At 38.9% G+C, this 21,653-nt stretch overlaps 1 pseudogene; it reads right to left on the reverse strand.

Moving 5' to 3' along the window:
* Window positions 1-1,710: 1,710 nt before the first annotated feature.
* Window positions 1,711-11,623, reverse strand: LOC108898542 (pyruvate dehydrogenase (acetyl-transferring) kinase isozyme 2, mitochondrial-like; annotated as a pseudogene).
* Between the last annotated feature and the right edge of the window lie 10,030 nt (window positions 11,624-21,653).

The raw sequence follows: 21,653 nt of genomic DNA on the forward strand, positions 1-21,653 counted from the left end.
CAGCAGTTCTTTTGATAGTAATTTGCCTTCAAATGAGCATCTTGAATGAGTCTGAATGAATCTTGTTTTGCAAGAGAGAACTACTTCCTTGTCCATGAATTTCACTTCATCTGCACATCAGTTCATATCCCTTCCAGTACATGTCTTTCCCTGTCTGACTGCATTCTCAGCTACACTGGAAAACTGTCCATTGTAAAATACAATCAGCAGCTGCAAACTGTTTTGGAAAAAACAATAATAAAACTAACAGAATAGTCACTATTTTTGACCTTTCACAGTGTTGCTGCTGCATGGCTCAAAGATCACTCTATTCTTGCAACACATGAGCACACAGCTGTTTCTGTTTCACCTGACATGGAAACTGCTTTAAGATAAAGCTATGTCCCACTTTCTTTAACAAAACACAACTGACCATATTACTGTGGAAGTCCTGATGTGCCTGAGAGCTTTTCAGATTTCTCATCACTTTACCGTCTGTAGCAGCAGAGTCAATAAATAAGCTAAATACAAGTGTATGTTGTCTTAGTCCATTTCCTCTAGGTCATCTCCCCATCCCACGTTAGTATAGGACTGATATATGACCTCATTATCCCGTTTAAGGTGTAACACTAACCAATTAGCATTGTTTTATTTCCCAAAAGCACAGGGAAAGAGGATTAGCATCCTGTTAGCCCAGCAAATGCTGGTTTCATTGCAGTGACAGGATAAGTAAAGTATCATGGGGGGCAAGGAATAAGGTGGATAGGCACAATGGTGCTTTGAGCTAAATGCAACATTAGCATACTAACACAGCAACAACATGTTGTCGTGTAGCAGATATAATGTTTACCACGGTCACCGTCTTTGTTTAGCATGTTATCGTGCTGACATTTCTGATGGGAATGTCTCCATACTTGCAGGTATTTGTTAATAACTCAAAGTTCTGGATAAAATATAATTTGACCTGTTGATGGCAGTACACTGAAATCAGTTGCTATTCATCTTAAAGGAAACGTGAATGGCTAAGATAGTAATTGTTTAGGTGCTCCACACTAAACCAAGGAAGTCTCATACTGAACCCAACTTCCTGTACGAAATGGTTCAGTCATGTCACTTATGTTTGGGGTCAGTTATACTCCAGAGAGATTTAACTCGTTTTGAACTTGTTTTGTGCCAGTCAGAAATGCAAACCACAGAGGTAAGAAATTTAGAACACATGGTTTTTATAGTCGAGAGCCACAGTTGACAAATTATAAAAACTGACAGATGACAGATATTTTTACTTTATGAACCAGGGATGCCTGAGATAGCTCCTCTCATTTGACAACTCTACAGTCATTTAGGCTAAATAACACATTGTTGCTTTTGGACGTTGGGCAGTGAGAAAACTGGAGAATAATACCAGTTTCTTCTGCCTAGATTGAGGCCTTAGTTTATGATTATAGTAGATGTTGACCCCAGACCTGTAATCTTTACAGCTGTGTAACAGGATCGTAGTTACAGCCCAGCAGTCTATCAGTCCAATCAATCAATCACACACACACACACACACACACACACACAGAGAGAACCTCACTGCGTGTTAAGTCCCAGCCAACACACCCTGTATGGTGGCCAAAGTCCCTGCACTGACACTGGCAGTGTTGTGAGCTGTTCCAAGTCATCCACACAAAGAGACACACGAAGTCAAGCACGTATGTACACACATTACTGTACATATTTCCACTCGTGTTATATAATTCAGCATGTGTTCAGGTTTATTGCTTCCTTCTGCACAGTTCTTGGTCTGTGAGACACACAGTCTACCTGCTGCTGAACACACACATTCATCATACAACATGTAATCCAGTAACAATTTATTTTTCAAACCTTTCTTTATAAAAAATAAAAGTCCTCCAATATGAACAGTTCAATTCAAATTTACAATAGAATACAGGCACTCCAAAGGCCACAAAACACAATGGATAACACACATTTTGTATCTGTAAATATTATACACACTGTTCAATCACAATATAACACAGTATAACAGAGTTACTATTTTCATACACACATTTCAGTTAGGACTCATTACAGGTCTTTAACAACACACTGACTGAGGTGCTTTCCATACTTTCAGTTCAGCTAATTAATGGATAACCATGACTGTCAACAGGAGACATGCTTACATAACTCTCTGACAGTGTGACACCATTCTGCTAAATGACCCCTAATCCTTGTGTACTGTCAGTAACTGGGCAGGTGAACATCTGTTCTGCCAAAAAGCGAGAATTCAAGAAAGAATTTACTTAAGTCAATTTGATCAAGACAAACTTAACATTTAAAAACAACACAAGTCTGCATAGCATTCCCCCTGAGTGATTCACACAAAAGCAGACCAGTCACACAAAGAAAGAATGTTATGTTTCTTGTAGAAAAAAAAAAAAAAAGCACTTCTCCGTCAATATGCACAGGCACTTATTGAACTTTTTTCTTGAGAGGTAAGACTTGGAATATAAAGCTAGACGATGCATTTGAAATCCTTCAAATCACACCACAGTCTCTTTCATTTGAACTTCTTTGCTGCCAAGAAATATAAAAGCCACTTGGATCCATGTCATCAGATGTTATTACCGAGGATTAAAACCTTCGATTAATAAATCTGACAGTTTCATACATAATCATGTTCAAGCAAGTTTATTTTTTGTGTGCTGCAGCCTGGTATTCCTTCCCGCTGATGCCATCTAAAAACTCACTCAAACTCTCACACATTCTTTTTCTGTTCTCACCAACAATTACCAGGAAGAATCCCAGCTGTGGCCCAGTGGCCCTTCAAAAAGTCGTGTGCTGTGTGCATGTTATGGGACCAGGCTCACTGGCCAGTCACAAACAACTTCCAACCCTCACAGACCATTTTCAATCTAGCTTACTTCAACATCTTAAGAATCAGTAAAAAAGTTACAGTAACCATCAAATTCACCAACCATAAAGACAACTTGGCCAGCTGGCCCAAATGACATGAATTCAGTCAAACTACAAAGTGGAACTCTGGCTATTGTTTGGTTAATCTGCTCTCCGTGCAACAGTAACTGCACTGTAAGTATCATTTTGATGTTTTGTGTCTTTATGGACATAAACAATCTAGATAGCTGAGGAATGTTTGGACCTGGTGCCACTAACTAGCAAAGCTCTTGAGTTTAAACAACAGAAAGATGTCAGGTAGTGAAACACTTGCTGTTGTAAGTACATCATACTGTTGTTTTAAGCTTCTAGCATTCAAGGCTGTGAAGCAATGTTGTGTGAAGTTAGTATGTGAAGCTAACATTAGGAGCTGCAGAGAAGAGCTGCCTCTCTTCCCAGCAGTTTGTCATTATTGGGTGCAGAGGGACAGCTGTGCAGCTCCTAACAACAAATTATTGCTTACTACAATTACTACTACAACTGATGATTGCTGGTATTTTATCCACAATCTGGATATTGGTCAGAAAATATCCACTTAGATATTTTCTAGAAATTGTTTAGCTTTGCTACCAGTTCATCTCACCATCTCTTTTCCTTTCTCTCTCTCTCTGTCTCTTTCTGTCCCTCTCTTTCTCTGTCTCTATGTCTCTCTCTGTCTGGGTTCATATTTGACTTTTTCTCTTCCTTTTTCTAAGGTGCATGTAACGAAAGCAGGAGGAGATACAGGAGGAAGGAACTTGCTCTAATCAAGAAAATTCCTAGACAATCAGGACATCAATGCCGGGCCTTCTCTTTCATTCTTGGCCACTTTTGATCAGTTCAGCCCCTGTTCCTTGCTGGGCTAACAATTCTGGTCCCACAATGCCCTGCTTTTAAGGGACATTTTATGGTCATCTTGTAAATGTTTGTGTAAGATGTCACATCAGGTCTTGACTCAATCACTTGGCAGCACGGTAAACAGCCAGGTCCAAAGGCTCCTTTGAGGGAATGCACCAATCGTCTGCCTCCAAACTCAGCTTGTAGTGACGCAGAGCAGACTTGTTAAAAACTGGCAGCCTCTCCACAGAGTCTGTAGACAATGCCTAGAGACAGACACAGAGCATGGACTTAAATGCAAGGTTTACTCACTATGCGTTTTTGATCTGACTCACTCTGGACTTGGGCCCTCTTCTTTGTACACAATTAACCTAATTAGTTTGATTTTACCTAATTAGATGTTCCAGTTTCAGCAAGGCTATTTTAATCAATGATATAGGTGATTATAATAAAATACTATCAGTACACAATAAAAATGGCCAATTCAAATTTAGTTTGGAGTACTATGAGGAAAATGTTGCAAATATTTCAAATATCTGACATAGCACCTAAGACCAGTGGAACAATAAGCCATTCAATTATGACATTTTGATGATGATTTATAATTTAAATGTTAAAATCTTTGAAATTTATGTCAATCACAGGTACAGCTTTACAGAAACAGGAAGTATTTGTTGAGTGAACAGTCCCATGTTACTAAATACCTTTATTTTTTTCCTATCAAGAATTAGATGGTTTTAGGGGGGTTAGGCAGAAGTGACTTTCTGGTTGTCAGGCAAACAGCAAAGACTCCTCCTAAGGTAAGGCAACTGACTCTAGCTACATATTAGAATAGAATGCCCTTTAATGTCATTATACTAAAAGTACAATGAGATAGGAGATATTTACTGTACACACATAAGAGTGGTATCAGTCCTCTCACATAACTCTCAGCAAGAGGGCAAATAAAATGCTGAAATATTTTTATGAATCACAGATATTTTAAGTGAATCACAGATATTTTGAGATGATTACTGAACAACATCTGTCAGTTTAATCTGATTTTAGAGAGCCTTTAACTGTGATCCTGATCCTGTTACGTTTGAAGTTAGAATTAAATTAGCTGACTAAAGATGTAGCTGGATATCTTTATCTGGCTAATATGCTATAATTAATTAAGTCATACAGTATATTCTAACTGTATATTACCTTTAGGTGAATGACAGCATCAGTGCCGTAACCTTCCATAGAGTAGAGCTGCAAGTCTCCCTGGAAGTAGCGAGCGTAGAGCCGAGAGATGGGCAGACCATAGCCAAACCCAGCCTACACACAAACACAAACACAAACACACGTTAACTCCCCTTGTGTATTAATATTGTGTTTGAATTGGGGTTTTTTTGTGTTATTTGTTCACCAGTGGGGCTCTGTGTTTATCTCCTATGGAGGGTCTGGGCGCTGTGGAGTACATGTAGCTGAACAGACGCTCTGTCTTCCTGAAGGGAACTCCACCTCCTCTGTCACTCATCTGGAGAGAGAGAGAGAGATGGAGATTATGGAGAGTTTAACACAGCAGTGAGGGCTCAGCAGCACTGATGGAGGCAAAGCAACCACTAAATAGACATACAGTGACTGTGTGTGTGTGTGTGTGTGTGTTTGTGTGTGTGTGTGTGTGTGCATGTCTCCAATTAAGGAGCAGAGCAAGGGTTGCAGGTATCAGCTAATGGTGTGCTGAGTTAATCCTGTCTAAATATGGATGCATGGTGTGCCAGGGGCTGATGACGTTACTGAATGGGCTTGGTATAAGGGTGGATTATGATTCTTTGATGATAATGAGAGTTTATGAGGTTTATATAACCTAATTACTCAGCTCAACAGAGGTAAGTCTGGGTAACATGAACAATGGGGCAAAGGGTGAAAACACGTCATTTCAGAATGGGGACAGGAAAGAAAATATTCTCTTTCTTTTCACAAGTTTTCTAACAATCCCTACATACAGTTATCGCCTTAGTGTCTTACATGATGTATATGTAACATACTTCAGTATGGCTTTAGTACAGGATGGATTACTGCAAATCTGGTTCTATCTTGGTTTGAGAATTTGAGGCATTCGGATAACATGCTTACTTTTCTAATTGTGACAAGCTACAAAGCTTACTTAAAGTTGTGTTACATATGTTTGCTGAAGCATTGTGGCAATTTATAGCCACTTCTACCAGCATAACAAAGAATGGTATATTTGTTTGCCAATGTTCCTTTGCAAAGCAAGCACAACAGCATTGTAACTGTATGTTTTATTCATTTCAAATCAATTCAATCTTTAAAAAAATGTACATCTTTTGGACTTTAAATTTTGAGTTGAATGAATGCATTGCAGAGAAGTGAACTCCTTAATTAAGTTATTAAAAAGATAAAATTGAACAAAAGTACCCAGCATGCATTGCTTGTAGTTTGAAGAAAATAGACAGGATAGAAACATGTCTTGTTTGCTCACTATGACGAAGATTAGTTTTTCACAGTAATTAAATATATGATGTTTCAAGAGTTTCTGAGTTTGGCAGATGAGTTACTCACCTTGATTGACAGGTCCTCCCCACCAAGAGCAATCATAACTTTGATAGGTGGGAGGGTCCTGCTGGCCTCATGGTTCTCAATGGTTGCCCTCATCGCATTCTACAGAAAGAACACAGTGAGGTTTAGTAGTTCGCAAAGAGAGTGGGACCCAAACTGCACATTCAGGCTAATATAGATATGTTATTAACATGTCAATACATGTTATTATTCATTACGATTTGAAGTTATTTTGAATGTATTTAGCAACTATGATGTGGTATTTATATCCTTAGCACAAAAATAAAGGGTTTGTTAAAAATGCCTCAGTGCTTTAATTGAGTTTTTTGCCTCTCCATGGCAACAGGTATTCATAGGTACTGTGTTATTTTAGTGTTTGGGAGGTAATGCAGAAAAACAGGCAGGGTATTCCAGTTTCTCCTGCTTCAGTTTTAAGTTCTCTAACCTCTTTTTTTTTTAATCTATCACTGCTAAGTCCCCAAAATTTATCATCTCAATTATCATGAATTTAATTGTTAGTTTTAGACCTGATGATGATTTAAAGTTTTTTATATGCAGATGCAATATGATTTATTACCTTGAAGAGTTCAAAGAGCATATGGTACAGGTGAGATGGGATGTATGATATCTGAATAGGCTCTCTGATGTTGTTGGCTAAGGGAGGGAAAAAAAGCACTGTCAGCACACATCAACAACTGATAAAAACTGTGTGTTTTGCCACAGTGTTATGCCTGTGTGTGTCTCACCATTCGTCTGCCTCAGCTCCAGCTCTGGTGCTCCCAGGTAATACTGCTCACACAGCAACTTAGCACTCTCATAGGCATCTAGAGAGAGAGAGAGAGAAAACAACTCTATTCTTTGCCCTGTATTGACAAGATAAAACAGACATAAAGATAAACAGATGTGATAAATACAAGGTTATCATCAGTATTAAGTACAAGCAGCCCGAAGTAAACCCCTGCCAGTTCTGTCCCACATATAGACCTGCTTCATTTGATGTCGTGAGGAGATTTGTTCCTCTATGAGAGTTACAAAAAGTGAAACAGACACTTAACTATGAAATGACCATGGTGAAATGTAGTGCTTGGTTGCTTCAATAAAATGCAGACTGTAAAAATACAAAGTTTTAAAATTCACTGCATTATTTTGGCAGCGAGCATATTAGAAACCTCCAGATATACACTGTATACCACTCTAAAAACAGTCTACATACATAATAATCATTGATGAAGTGATTGCAGGACAACATAATGAAATTAAGGGTATGAATCTTCTGAACTGCCATCTAAACCTAATCACCACCTGTCAAACCACACTGTGATAGCCTCTCTCCTCTTTCTCCTCTACCTCGTGCAACTTCTGTTACATCACACATGGAATCAATACAGCCAATGGTGTTGGGGTGGGCGGGGTTTGTGTTTCCGTTGAAGACTAGAGCTGCAAGAGAGTAGAGGAAGAGGAATCAGTTATTACTCTTCCTACCACGACTACCACTAGTTTCTGTAGTTTATGAGCTTTAGTAGATTATTAGTGTGTTATCAGAATGTGTGATGATTGATCTCTAGTCATGAGGTCAGCTGAACTACTACAGTAGCAACTACAGTACAGGTTGGAGGCAGAGGCTTGTATTTTGTGTGTGTGTGTGTGTGGGGCAGCTCACTGTGCTGGTTGATGAGCATGCGGATAGAGATGCGGCTGGTATAGAAGCGGTCAAGGAAGTATTGGATGTTGTGGTCAGTGACGGCATCCTGCTGGCCAAAGGCATCTTTGTACTCGATGATTCCCTGAGCCATGGTGGGTACCACCTCATTGTGTCGGTTCCTGATGGCCTCCAGGACCTCCACAAACCTGGAATTGGAGGGACGGAGGAGGGCAACAGAAAAGGGAGGAAGGGAAAGGACAGGAGGAGGTGAAGAAGAAGGCAGATATTATGTTAAAGAAAAAGAAAGTGAAAGTAACGCTCTCCTGTCCAGTTCTGTCCTGCCCTGTGTTGCACTCACATCTCAAGGACTCTCTGATCTTCAGGGTCCTTGTGCAGAAACTCAAGGATCTCCATCAGGCTCTGGATGTACCTGGGAGAACACAAACACAAGAGAATCCTTGACTATATAGCACACTTGCAGCCGCAGGGTCACGTGCAGTCACATGTAAACACTGCCATCCATCACCAGACCTGACATGTAGCATGTAGGTGGTTCTGATGCAACTCCAATATGTCTCCTGTTCCCGTAGATGACCCACCTCCCAGCAGATCACGAGCAGTCAGCCGCCTGATATTCAATTATTGCTGCGTGCTGTTTGTTATTAGAGTCTAATTGACAGGCAGTACCATGCTTTTCCTGTTAGAGTGTACATATCTGCTCTGGGTTATCTCCTCTAAAAACTAAATCTGTAAGTGAAGGGGAGATCTTTGTATTTTAGATTTTTTGCTTTCATAACAATGCCCAGTGTCTGTGTATTAGTCAGTGAGAACAATGTTGGTTTTCTTTCTAACCAGAAACAAAAACTGAAGACTCTGAACCACTGCATATGTCAGCTTCATTGTAAAAGGTTAGAAAAGCATGGAAATTGTTGCATTGTTTGTTTGTTTGCATTTGTTTTATATTGAGATTTGCTTTACCTCTTATCTTTGATAAGGTGAAATAAAATGTACCTGTAGTGTACACACTGTAAAAAGTGTTGTTAAGATCCAAACAGCAACAGCATGGATTCTCAGTCTGCGTCAGTTGACTGTCTAGAAGTTAACCATGTTTAGGAAATGCGATCTGAGTGTGATCCAACAAGTGAAACATCTCAGCTGCTATTCTGGAAAACTCCCTGTGTCTAGCACGTTCCATGACACTAATAGACCATCTGTAATTTAAGCAGTTCCTAGAAAGTCCTCAGAGACATAACAGCATGATGTCAGGATTTTGAAAAACACTGAAAGTGTTGAAAAGACCAGAGCAGATCAGTCCACTACAGAGATTTATTTGCGCTTATCTTGTTATGAGATCATGTCAGTTTTAAAGTCCTTAAATTACCTTTCTCTCTGTATGTGACAAACTTTTTTGAGTTCAGAAGTTTATGTCTAAAACACTACTTTCAAAAAATCCCAGTGGTCAGTGTCTAATTTAATTAACTGAAGCTCAATCTTTTAGCACCTTCTTCTACATGACGCTCAAGTTTGACTTTATCGCTGTCACTCAGTGGTGAAGCTGCTGATCTGAACATGCCGTTCCTTTCAGCTGCAACAACAAGCAGGCAGGACGAGGAAAATGAAGAAGAAAGGCGGGGGTTAAAGGAGGAACTGGGACAAAGTTCAGCCACACTCTCTCTCTCCTCCCTCACTTTGTAATGTAACACTGGATTACATGTGAGCCTACAGTGCACTGTTGGCCTGCTATTCATAGCAGCTGGATTAAAAAGCTTTCAATGCTTAAAAATGAGGAGCTAAAAATGAAGGATTTTAAAGAGTGTTGAAAATGTTTCCTGTACTCCAACAGTTGTACCAGAAATAAAAACGGGGAAATTTCCAAGGGTACAAAGTTACACATAATTTTGTTACTTGTACATTATAAAATCAAGTAAATCAAATGCCACTTAGTTTCTATGTCAAGGCTATTTTGTAATCAGCTCCTTTTGGAAAAATAAAAGTGACAGTATTTTTATGATATTTTATATTTTTAAGATGTTCTGTGAGGTGGAGTTCTTTGCTGGACAGCAGTGATTTGTGAGGTCAGTTAGGAAACCAGTCGGTAAATCAGTCACCAATCAATCACATACTCTGCTAATCATTCCGTCAATCATTCAGTGAGTATTCAGGTCTTACCAGGTCTGGAGCAGCTGGACAGAGGATGTGGCCAGCAGCCGGTCCGGCAGCAGGTTGATCTCCTTCATGATGTTGGACAAACGGACAGGAAGCTCCTGACGAAGGAAGGCAAATGATGTGCGCTCACAGGCGTTGGTTGATCCTGGAAGACAGAATAGCATTATAATTCAGTGTACGAGGTTACAAACAAGTTAATATGGGTTTATGTAATCTAACTATAACCTACAGCTTTTTATGGTACTCTCAAGAATTAATTGATTGACTCATGAGAATTTTATTTTAGATAATTAGAGCAAATTGTGCAACTGTACAAAAATGATTGGGATGGTGAGGGGTGCTGAGTCTTAGCCTTCACTTTGTTTTTAAAAAAAAAAAGTAAAGCCTCTCTTCGTGTAATTAATTAATTTTGTTTGTTTGTTTGTTTGTCTGTTTTCTTGTCACTTAGGACCAGAAATCTATGGTTTTCTTTTTTTTGTTGTTTTTTGTTTTTTTGTTTGTTTTTGTTTTTGGGCTCTACTAACTCTTGAGGGAAATATCTGGCTCTTAACCTGCTAAATGCTTATCTGTTAACAATATGTTTGAAGGCCAGACATTAAAAATCATTATGAAGCTCTGGAAAGCCACGAAGCTGTAAGTTCTTGTCTTTTTGATGTAACTATTTATGTAATTATTAATTATATTGTAAATTCAGGGGGGAACTAAATATGAAAAATGATCTTCCTCTACACACTACACTGCAGTCTCTAAACAAAAGTCATTGGTTGCTTTCACTGTATTTATTATCATCACTCAAAAGGAATAACATGAGCAACAGCAAAGTTACTACCACAAACATCATCACTGAGATCTGAGAGGTCACAGCTGACACGTTGTTTTGCTTCAGTGATGGGGTCAGATGGTGAAATCAAGCCAATGAGACATGTTGGGAAACTTTAACAGAACTGCCCTTTCTTGGTTTTAGCTCCTTCCTGTTGATGTGCTGTTGGTCTCTGAAGTCCTGAACGGTTTACTGCACAATGCATACACCGAGTACAGAGACCGAGGCTCAAAGATACAAATCAACCTCAGTGGTTTATATGAAATAACTGAATGGAATATGTCTATCATAAACAATGCGTTTGAACTTCAATTTGAAACAAATATAGTCAATAAAATAATAGTAAAATCAAGAAATAAAGAAATGAAAGAAAATTATAATCAGACTGTTCACAGATGAGGAGCACTCACCGAAGTCCAAGAACTGCTTCATTGACAGAGGAGACGGGGAGAACTTGGAGAAATGATCTATGTGTTTGGGCACGTTGGCCAGCGCTGCAGGTCTTCATCAGCGACCGAACAAACTTCATCTTACTCGTCATCCTCAAAGGTCCGAATGCAGAATTTAAGACAAACAGCACATGGAGACAATCTATAAGATCCTCTGGCGTTAAAAGAGTTCGTTGGCAACAACAAATGGCTGTGTAGCTGAGTAGCCCAAAGGATGCTCGCGTTTGGAGTCTGCATTGCTGCACATGAGAGTTATTTAATAGACGACGTCAGCTAACGGCACAGCGCAGTGAGCGGCAGGCAGCCAATCGGGAGCCAGGAATCCCACCTGCCTACTCTAGGAAGATAGTAAACAAGGAAGTGTGTATGTGTGTGTGTATGTGTGTGTGTGTGTGTGTGTGTGTGTGTGAGTGAGTGTGTGTGTGTGTGTGTGAGTGACCTGGTCACATTGTGTTTTACATAACGTTTCCTCTGTCTGATAAACAGCTTGGACAGAGAAGAGTGTGTGCCGTCATCACAGTAACACATACCATAAAAACAGAAACACTATTTCCACAACATGTACAATGCTCATGTTACAATAACAACTTCAGCTTTATCAAATACATTCAACTGGCCGTTGATAAGGTACACCACACCCAGCTAAAACTAATGCTGTGGAGAGGTCCTTTTTCAACTGGATGAGAATTTTGTGCAGTTTGTGGTGCTGTTGAATTGTATTGCATTATACAAAGAGGTATTTCTGTTATTTAGCCTACTGTCAGTTTAATGATAGAAATATAGTCCATCTGTTGCATGTTAAAAAGATTCCTATTACCTAGTCTAGGTAGCCAGAAATAATATATATCATTGCTTCTCTTGTGATACAGAAGCAAGATATTAACAGGTTTTGTGTTAAAGTATAAAATATTGGGGAGCAACATTAATATATACAAATATAACTGGTGATAGACTTTTGGTTTGGTTTTAGGTTGTGCAGAACAAGCAGGGAGATATATTATTCCTCATGGCAGTGCAATATGATGATGTGAACATGTGGTGTGATGTTTTTCTAAAGACTGTGTGTTGCTTCTTTTCGTTTCAGTGTCTGTGTATAATCACATTGTGTGTGGATTTGATTGTCAATGACCACGCTCCGATTTGATGCTGGTCCTTGTTGTGTTGGCATACCAGACTACAAATTTCTTACTTTCCTACCACCACCACCTATCTAAGGTTCACTCTGTCACTTAAGACTGTACGTGATTTGTCATCTAACCGACCAGGTTATCACCATGTTGTTGTTTAAAACACACACACGCACACACTTGGGTGGCGACTGTGGGCATCCGTACACTCTGTGTCCTGCATGTCAGTGGTCGAAGTGACATCATTTTCATAGGGGTGGCCAGGTCAAGGCCAGTACTCACTCTAGGGCGGCACTGAAATTAGGTTCAGTTTTTTTCTGCATGGTATGGTGCTGTATGCACATTTATTCCAATGCTTAGTTACTGTCAGAAAGTGTGTGTCTAAAATGAGCACCTGGTAGTTTGTGAATGTGCAGGCAATATGACAGAAGCAGTTCCATTTTCTTCTTCTTGAAAGAAAACCAAAAAGATTCCACATACTCTCCATCTCTAGAGCTCAATTTATTTAGGTGATATTTAGTCTTCAGACCCTCGTTAGGCAAAATTCATACGAGCAATATAACACCATACAAATAAAGGCTATGGACTTTCACTTCCTGTCAGTATATATACAAATTACAGTCAATGACAAAATAAGCAATACTGAACTCATGACAGTTGTAAACATACATAATGAATATGCCAGTGTTAAAGATCAGTTTACATTATTTTCAACAATTCACCAAGTTTTTGAGAGAGGTAGAAAAGCACAGTACAGTGCTGAACATGGGGAAGACAGCTAGTTATGATAATAGTCCAAACTCTTTCCTAACTTCAACACAAGGAATGTTAGTCTGTGGTTTGTCATTAAGACAATATCTGCTTTCTTTCTAAAACAGGCATACCATCATTATTTTTATTGTTGAACCAAAAACAAATATCTGTCCAAATATCTGTGAGACAATAAAGGTCTGTTTATTTTATTCTAGTGAATTTCAGTGTTTTTGTGGTTTTAGAATAATGGGAACTTTTCCCCTCTCAATAATATCATACTACCTCTTGTTATTGTAAATGTAATCAGTACATCTATTTGTGACCCTCTGAGCTTGTTCCTGTGTCAGACAGCCAGCCCCTTTCAGCATCCCCATATATAGCTTGTTTACAGTTCACTTGAGAGGGTGACAACAGGGGCAATGCATTACAGTTTAGATTACTGCCAGGTACACTACACACACACACACACACACACACACACACACACGACATGTTTCTCAGAAATATGAGCTAAGTACATCACAACCTGAATCTGATGGAAATAACTGTTCAAAGGGAGGTGGAGAATAAAAAGATAGCTTAAATTTTGTGGTTATCACATAATGGTTCACAAATAGGCCTATATGTATCTACCAGATCACCAAAAACATTTTTGACTTATGCTATTTTCACAAAAAAGTCAAATTTCACATCTGAGCTGATAAAAGTTCACAATTCACAAAAAAACAGAAGATAAATGAAGGCACTTTATAGAGTGTCAAGACCTTACAACATATAGAGAGAAACCCAACAGTTTCTACCATACACTGAGGCCACTGTTTTCTGCTCGGAAACCTTGGGTCCTGGAATTCCTCTGGATGTTACTTTGACATGTACCACCCACCTAACCTTTTTCTTACCAAGACTTAAGAGATGACTTTTGTTGTGATTCGGCGCTATATAAATAAAATTGAACTGAATTGAATTGAATTGAAATCATTGTTATGACTATGACTTTGTCCACATGTAAATCACAATGACAACCTTGTTTTGCCACACTGACTGACACCACTAACCAAAAATGTAATGTCTAGTTGCACTATGGTTGTTAATGGATATCTTGTAAAATAAAATACTTCTTACAATTATAAATGATTAACCCACGTTGCAAGTGAGCTAAATCAGAAATTGGTGGGCACTGAAATGCATTTATTATCTTAGAGGTGATAAAGTTGATCTGTGATGACAAGTCTCCTGCTGCCCCTACAACTCCACTCAACACCTGCTGTTATAATTAGAAATTAGATATATAGATAAATAGAAATTATATATACTGCTAAGTTAAGTAAATTACTTATACCCCCCCCCACTCCTTCTTAACCCAACTGGTCGAGGCAGATGGCCGCCCACCCTGAGTCCTGGTTCTGCTCGAGGTTTCTGCCTCTTAAAAGGAAGTTTTTCCTTGTCACTGTCGCCTAGTGCTGCTCATGGTGGATTTGTTGGGTCTCTCTCTGTAAATACCTATTTTAAAGAGTACGGTCTAGACCTGCTCTATATGAAAAGTGCCTTGAGATGACTTTTGTTGTGATATGGTGCTATATAAATAAAACTGAATTGAATTGAATTGAATAAAGTTCATGCTGTTGAGAGTTGGCTTGCGAGAGAGTGGCAGGGAGAAGGAGAGGAGTATCTTTGCATGGTGGAAGACTGCTTTAGAAGGGGAAAACCCAGCTTAGTCTTAGAGATTGTAATTGATCATATGGTTCAGGAGGTAAAATGGGTCATCCACTCAAAAAAAATCATACATTATACCACATTTGACCCCTGGCATGATAATAAACATCAAATTGCCTCCATCAGTGTGTATGTGTCTGTATGTGCTAGAGAAGTGCTGTATAAATATGTGTGGATGGGTCAATGTGATCTGTATTGTAAAGTGCTTTGAGTTGTCGATGTGACTAGAAAAGTGGTAAATAAATGCAGTCCATATACCATTTGCACAGTTTTCAGTGGTGATGAAAACATAGCAGCAATAACTATGATAGCCTGATGTGACAAGTTTACCAGGTTGGATTAGAAACCATATTTAAAAATTTGATCCTACATAGTGACCACTGACATACCTGAGATAGTGAAGTTATTATGTGGGCTGAATTCCAAAGAAGGATTTAGGGCTTACAGCTGTTGTTGAAATAAGGGATGAAAGTTGTATGTAGTAGTTTGTATGAGTTGTCTTTGTAATGTATGCATACCTGAGTATGTTACAGATTTTATCTGTCTATTGATAGTGCTGCTATATAAATCTGAACAGGGTGAGAAACACTTCAGACATCAAAAAAGAAAAAAAGGGAAAGAAAATGTCCAAGAGTATGTGTGAAACACTACAGGAGAAGAAAGAGAAAGAAGGCTCGAAACAAATGATTTTTTTAAAAACACAAAAAGGTTTAAAGTCTGAAGACACAGTTATAGCTCAATGTTAGTAACTGAAAGAAAAAGAAGAAGACATATTTAAGTTGCTGGATGGGTTAGGTTGCAGTAGGTTACAGTATTACATTAGGTTATGCAAACTAGAGGGGTTAGGGTGACTAGGGAAGGAATATTCCAGAAGTATGCAGATGTTTATAGCAGTTTAGCATCTGTTAAAGGCCAAGTGTGCACTATGGAACCTCCCTATAAAGGAGTGGGCCGTGAGGGATGGGGCCCTAGCTGTCCTAGCTGCCCTTCAAAGCCTGAGAGAAAAAATGGTCTTCCCCCTGCACTTCCTACTTCTACTTCTTCTCATTTGAGAACAGTGTTCCTCTCCCTTATGCACTACCACCTACCAGTGCCCCAGTGGAGGAACTGCACAAGAAGACAACATGAAAACATGACAACATCAACATATCCTATCAATATGAAAGGATCATTTCAAGCCATCAATAGCAATAATATCAGAGTGGGATGAGTTTCAGTTACAGCAGAGGAAAGATGTTATGCATTGTCAGAGCGTCTGTCTTTGAAACCTGATAATCCCAATTCTGAATTTTGTAGGGAGTTCAGCCTGATGGTGGGAGGTGTTGTGTAGACTGCGTGTCCTCATCAGTGTATTAACAAAGCCTGCTACAGCACCCACAGCGACAATGGTGTTACATGTGGTAAAGTTGGCCAACTGACACAAAACTGCCCCAAAGGTTGGTACAAGAGGAGAATAAAAAGTCAGTTGTGGGCTTCTTGATGTTTGTCTGTTTTGAATGGAAAAGAGGGAATATAAATGAAGGGAAGTAGAAGGGGATAAGGAGGAAGATAAAGGTCAGGAAGGGCAGAGCAGCAAAAGAAGGAAGAGAGAGAGAAGAAGAAGGGTATCTGTATATATACATCCCTTGTGTACTCAGTTCACTTCAGGATGGCTCCAAGGTTACTTTACGCCCAAGTGCAGAGTATTGCGGTGTGTGGGGGGGTTGTTAGATATCTATACTGTTACATATGGGTGTCTAAAGAGAGGAGTAGAGCTAGCCGCTAGCAGATAGCATGTATGAAAAAGAAAAAAAAAACACTGATATTTTGATCTGACATTTCCGACATCTAGAGTCAACATCTGTTCATCTACAGTTTTGCAGAGACCAACACTTGTTGGAGCTTTTCTTGCTTTTAACGTGTAGGAGTTGTCAACCCGTCTCCTCTGCAGCTCTTTCACTTTTGTGTGTGGACACACACACACACACAGAGATGCATGAGAAACAGGAAGTGGGGAGAGAAACACAAACTTCAACGATCTCTTGATTTTTACATTTTTTCTTTGTTTTTCGTGGGAGGGTGGGGGGTCACGTTTCATTAGTAATGCTATCATTACATTCAACGGAAGCAATAATGCCCCCAGCACCTCCTGTAGTGCACTGCAGTAATGGTTTCTCTTACAAAGTCTCTGGTTTTATTCCATGACAACAAATTTTTATAATCAGGTGTTTTTGATTATGTCGACTAATTGAAGATGAAGGACAGAAGGATGGAGAGATAGCAGAAGAAAGATGGAATGAGAAGAAATCTGGAGAGGTAAAGAATAAATAAAAAGGTCAGGCAATAAAAGATGGAAAGAATGGATGGCGTAAATGAAGGAGAGAAAAGTTTAACAGAGATGAAGTGAGGTTAGGTCACAGGAGGAAGATGAAGGAGAGGAAAAAAAGAAGGGGTAGCAAAAAATAATTTCCTACTTCCTGTTGGAGCCAGTCAAACAGTAGCATCACAGTGCCTGCTGTCACTGTCTGACTTAACCTTCTCTCTGAGGCTCCACAACCTCCTTTGTTTCTTCATTTCTGGGATGAGCTTGTGATGGACGTATTGTACCATCACACATCTGATCTCCTGTCCACCTTCCCAGGATACTAAGACAAAGTAAATGCCTTAATTATAAAGAAAAACCTCATTGCTGTCATAAAATCAGTCCTGTATTGTATGTTAATCCAAATATTTCCAAGTTATTTCTTGATTTTGTTTTTTATGTTGTAAGCAGGTACTTACACAGACTGACCAGCTGGATGTGAAATAATATAATAATAATATATGTGAAACACTAACTTATTATGTTGAAAATTAATACAGAGCGGATGTCGTTGATTTGAAGATAAAATTAAATAAATGAAAGTAGTTAGTTGGTCTAGATACATGTAAAGCTAAACAACATCTTTGTCATAAGGTTTGCTTTGGTCAAATTAGAAAATCTTACATAGCCTCTTCCTCTGCGTCGGCTCTCCAAGTCAAATGAACAAAGACACTGTAGACAATTAAGAAACATATGGCTAGACAATAGATGGATGTAAATTTCCACTGAAGATAAGTGTTATTCAGTCCAGGCTCTGGTTAGGTGAGTGTTCTGTGGAGAAGCAGTCAGTTCTAGAATGAATGCATCATAGCAAATGAATGGAAGGCTCATTATAATATAATAGAACCTTTCCCCTCTCAGTGAAACCACACACACACACACACACACACACACACACACACACACACATACACACACTTATACAGTTGTACAACTACCTTTGTGGGGACCTGCCATTGACCTAATGCATGATGCTGTTTCACTCTGCATGTCAGGACAAAAACCAAGCCATGAAGTCAAAGGAACTCTCTGAGCTCTGCAACAAATACTGAGGCAAGGCATAGTTCAGGGCAAGGGTATAAACCCATTTCTAAAGCTTTGAGAGAGTTCCCAGGTGCACCATGCCTATTGTGATTTGGTGCTATATGAACAAAAATTGACTTGACTTAATGGATGTTGTGCACCTCTCCAGCCACAAGAGTGCAGGGCCCACCAACCTTTCAGTGCCAAAAATTAAGCTGCACGCTACATTTAATGAAGAGCTGTTTTTACTTGATGGACCAGTTTGTAGACATCTAGTGGTGAGAATGCAGATTGCAACCCGTTGAATACCTGTCCCCTCACCCCTCCTTGTGTCCAAGAGTCTACAGTGGCTGTCAGTTGGCAAAATGGTGTCAACTACCGCATCAGCTAGTCTGTCAAGTGAAGAGGTTTGTTTATATAGCTATATTTAGAGTTTGCATTTAGTCGTTGGTCTGTAAAACAAGTGCATGTGCTCTCTCCTTTCTTCCTCTTTGTCCTCTTTGTCTTCTTTATACTGAGGCTGAGGCATCAACATGAAAATCTATTCTGGGTTTCTGTAGAAACATGGCAAGCTCTGTGGAAGAGGGCTCCCTATGCAGATATAAATGAATACATATATATTTAAAATGGTTAACTGCTGTGTACAAGATGTCTCCTACTTCACTGAAAAATGCACTAGTGTATGTGCTCTGGAGGTTTCAAGCAAAAATTTAGCCTAATTCAATAGTTCTTACAGTAATAACAATATACTGTAATAATGGTAGTAGTATTAGGAGATTATTTAATGTGTGAGGTGACAGTAGGAATCACACTGATATTTTGGGTTCAAGACCCTTTATAATTGAATGGTTTCTGTAATCATACAATCATTAGAGAGACCCCCTGCCCCTGGATACAAACCTACAACAACAAGCTCTCTAAATCAGCTTTATTCTTAATTGAAATAAAATACTTCACTAAAACTATGTTGGCCTCTGAAAAAAAGTGACCCATGGTCAAACTTATTTGCTGACATGAAATTAAGATATCAACAAGAACCAAAGATTTTCAGATGTGTTCACTGTATTGCTTGAGACATAGATTTCTTTCTCAGTATTTTATGATTGTTATTATTATTTCTACAACTAATAAGTAACTTATTTGCTGCTGCACCCACAACTGATTGGAAATCAATGAACGAACACAGTCTAATCTAAAGTCTCAACCCATGACTTTCACATAAAGCCCAATTAGTAGACTCTGGTGTGCTAGTTGCTAAGGAAACCAGGTATTCATGGACTCATTTCATAAACATAATAAAAACTTTCTGCTTAACTTCAACAGTGAACTCTGTTTTTAATCAGTGAAGAAACATTCAACAGTCTACACTGCAGCAGATGAGTCAGTTTTTCCCTCTACATTTAGTACAATGATTCAGGTTTCACTGCTGAAATAATATCTGGGGAAAATTGTATTGTCCTACTTATTTATTTACACTGTGCAGACGTACACAAATTCTATTTTTATTACATTAATGCCTGATGTCATTTACTCATATAGACCTCATCTCCTCCTACCCTCCTCTGCACTCACAGCATCCAGGTGCTCACTGCACATCTTTGTTGGGAGACTGAGATAGCATTCTGACTCGATCACTTTTATTCCCTGTTTTACAGTTGTCCCATAACCTGATATCCACAAGGGCTTTATGATGTTGCTGTAAGCCAAAAAGCACTTTCATTCACAAAAACAACCAAAAGGTCTGTGAGTGTTGGCGTTTAGGTAGGAAAGATCAGTTTCCCTCAGTATTAATGGTGATGAACAGGTGTCGGTGCAGGAACCCTTTCCTACACTGAGACTAAGCTCAGTCCTGTCTTGTTTTTTGAGCCACACTACAAGAGCTTTGTTTGAAAAATGTCATTCAATGAGAGATTTAATGAGATTTATTTGTCATTATTGTATAGCTCCAATAATACATTACTACATTAAAGTATTGGGTACCACTTTGTAATATAGCCTGTAGTTGAGTGTACAGGTTTGTTGGATGAATCATCCATCCATCCATCCATTATCTATACTGCTTATTCATCACAGAGGGCTGGAGCCTATCCCAGCTGTCACTGGCCGAGAGGCAGGGTACACCCTGTACGGATGCCAGTCCATCACAGGGCCAACACATACAGACAAACAACCATTCATACTCCCATTCACACCTATGGGCAATTTAGAGTCACCAATTAACCTAAGCTGCATGTCTTTGGATGGAGGGAGTACCTGGAGAGAACCCACGCAGGCACAGGGAGGAAGTGTAAGTACTCTCTCAGCCCTGGGTAATGTTATCAGGTTTTATCAACTCCTCTCTTAAAGTCCTCCAACCTGAACGACTCTGACGTTGTTTTCATATTATTATGCCATGTTAACATCACACTATCTCTATCAATCTCTTTTTGACACACCTCCGTGAGATCAGTACAGGAGGAGTTAGTCATCCTCTATCTCTACTCAGTCTGATCTATTGATTTGAACATGTGATCCATGGTTTAAATACTATTGGATCACAGCCATTGTATCAAACTCCATGCAATGTATGAGTTTTGAATGCTGAATTTTGTACTTCTGTCTAATAGTAAACTGTTGGACAGAAGTTGTGGCATTTTATTTCAACATGTGGATGACAGCTTACCAAGTAGGTTGGTAAACAATATGTCAGTGTATCAACAAGAACAGAAACACCAACAAGATGACTTGACTATAGTAACTATAGTTATGCTAAATTCAAAATAGTATACGTTTTAAGTAAATACTCTTCTTAACACTAAACTTAGTACTCAAACTACTTCACTTTTTGCTTAATTTTCATGTTTGTTAAAACATTTAATGGTTTATTACACTGGTTGATTTCATTCCCATTTCTCAGACAGTAAGCTTCAACTGAAGAGATGAACACACACCAGACATGATCCCATAGAAATCAATGAATTGTGATAACTAGTTTCAATCCACATATATAGGCATAATGAAAGCAACATAAATCTTGATCTGGCTAAGCAGAAAAAACAGTAAAATTCATTTAAATATCCTTTAAGCATGGAAAGTATTCATGAACCCTCTCGTGAAAGGCTACTGTGTACAATTTGCAACATGTGTGTACAGGGATTGCCACAGTGGAATGTGGTTTCACCACCTAACTGCATCAGATCTGTTGCTTCTTTATCATTTATTGTCTTCACTTCATTCATTGGTAAGTGATACTGTTAGAGATCTGTAGTGTGTACTATGTTTGTTTTATGATATGTTTGTACTGTCTTAGCACATAGTGTGCATTTCCCTTGTACTATTATTTGTACAAGATGATTTA

Source organism: Lates calcarifer, linkage group LG11 (assembly GCF_001640805.2).
Source record: "Lates calcarifer isolate ASB-BC8 linkage group LG11, TLL_Latcal_v3, whole genome shotgun sequence".
NCBI classification, from domain to species: domain Eukaryota; kingdom Metazoa; phylum Chordata; class Actinopteri; family Centropomidae; genus Lates; species Lates calcarifer.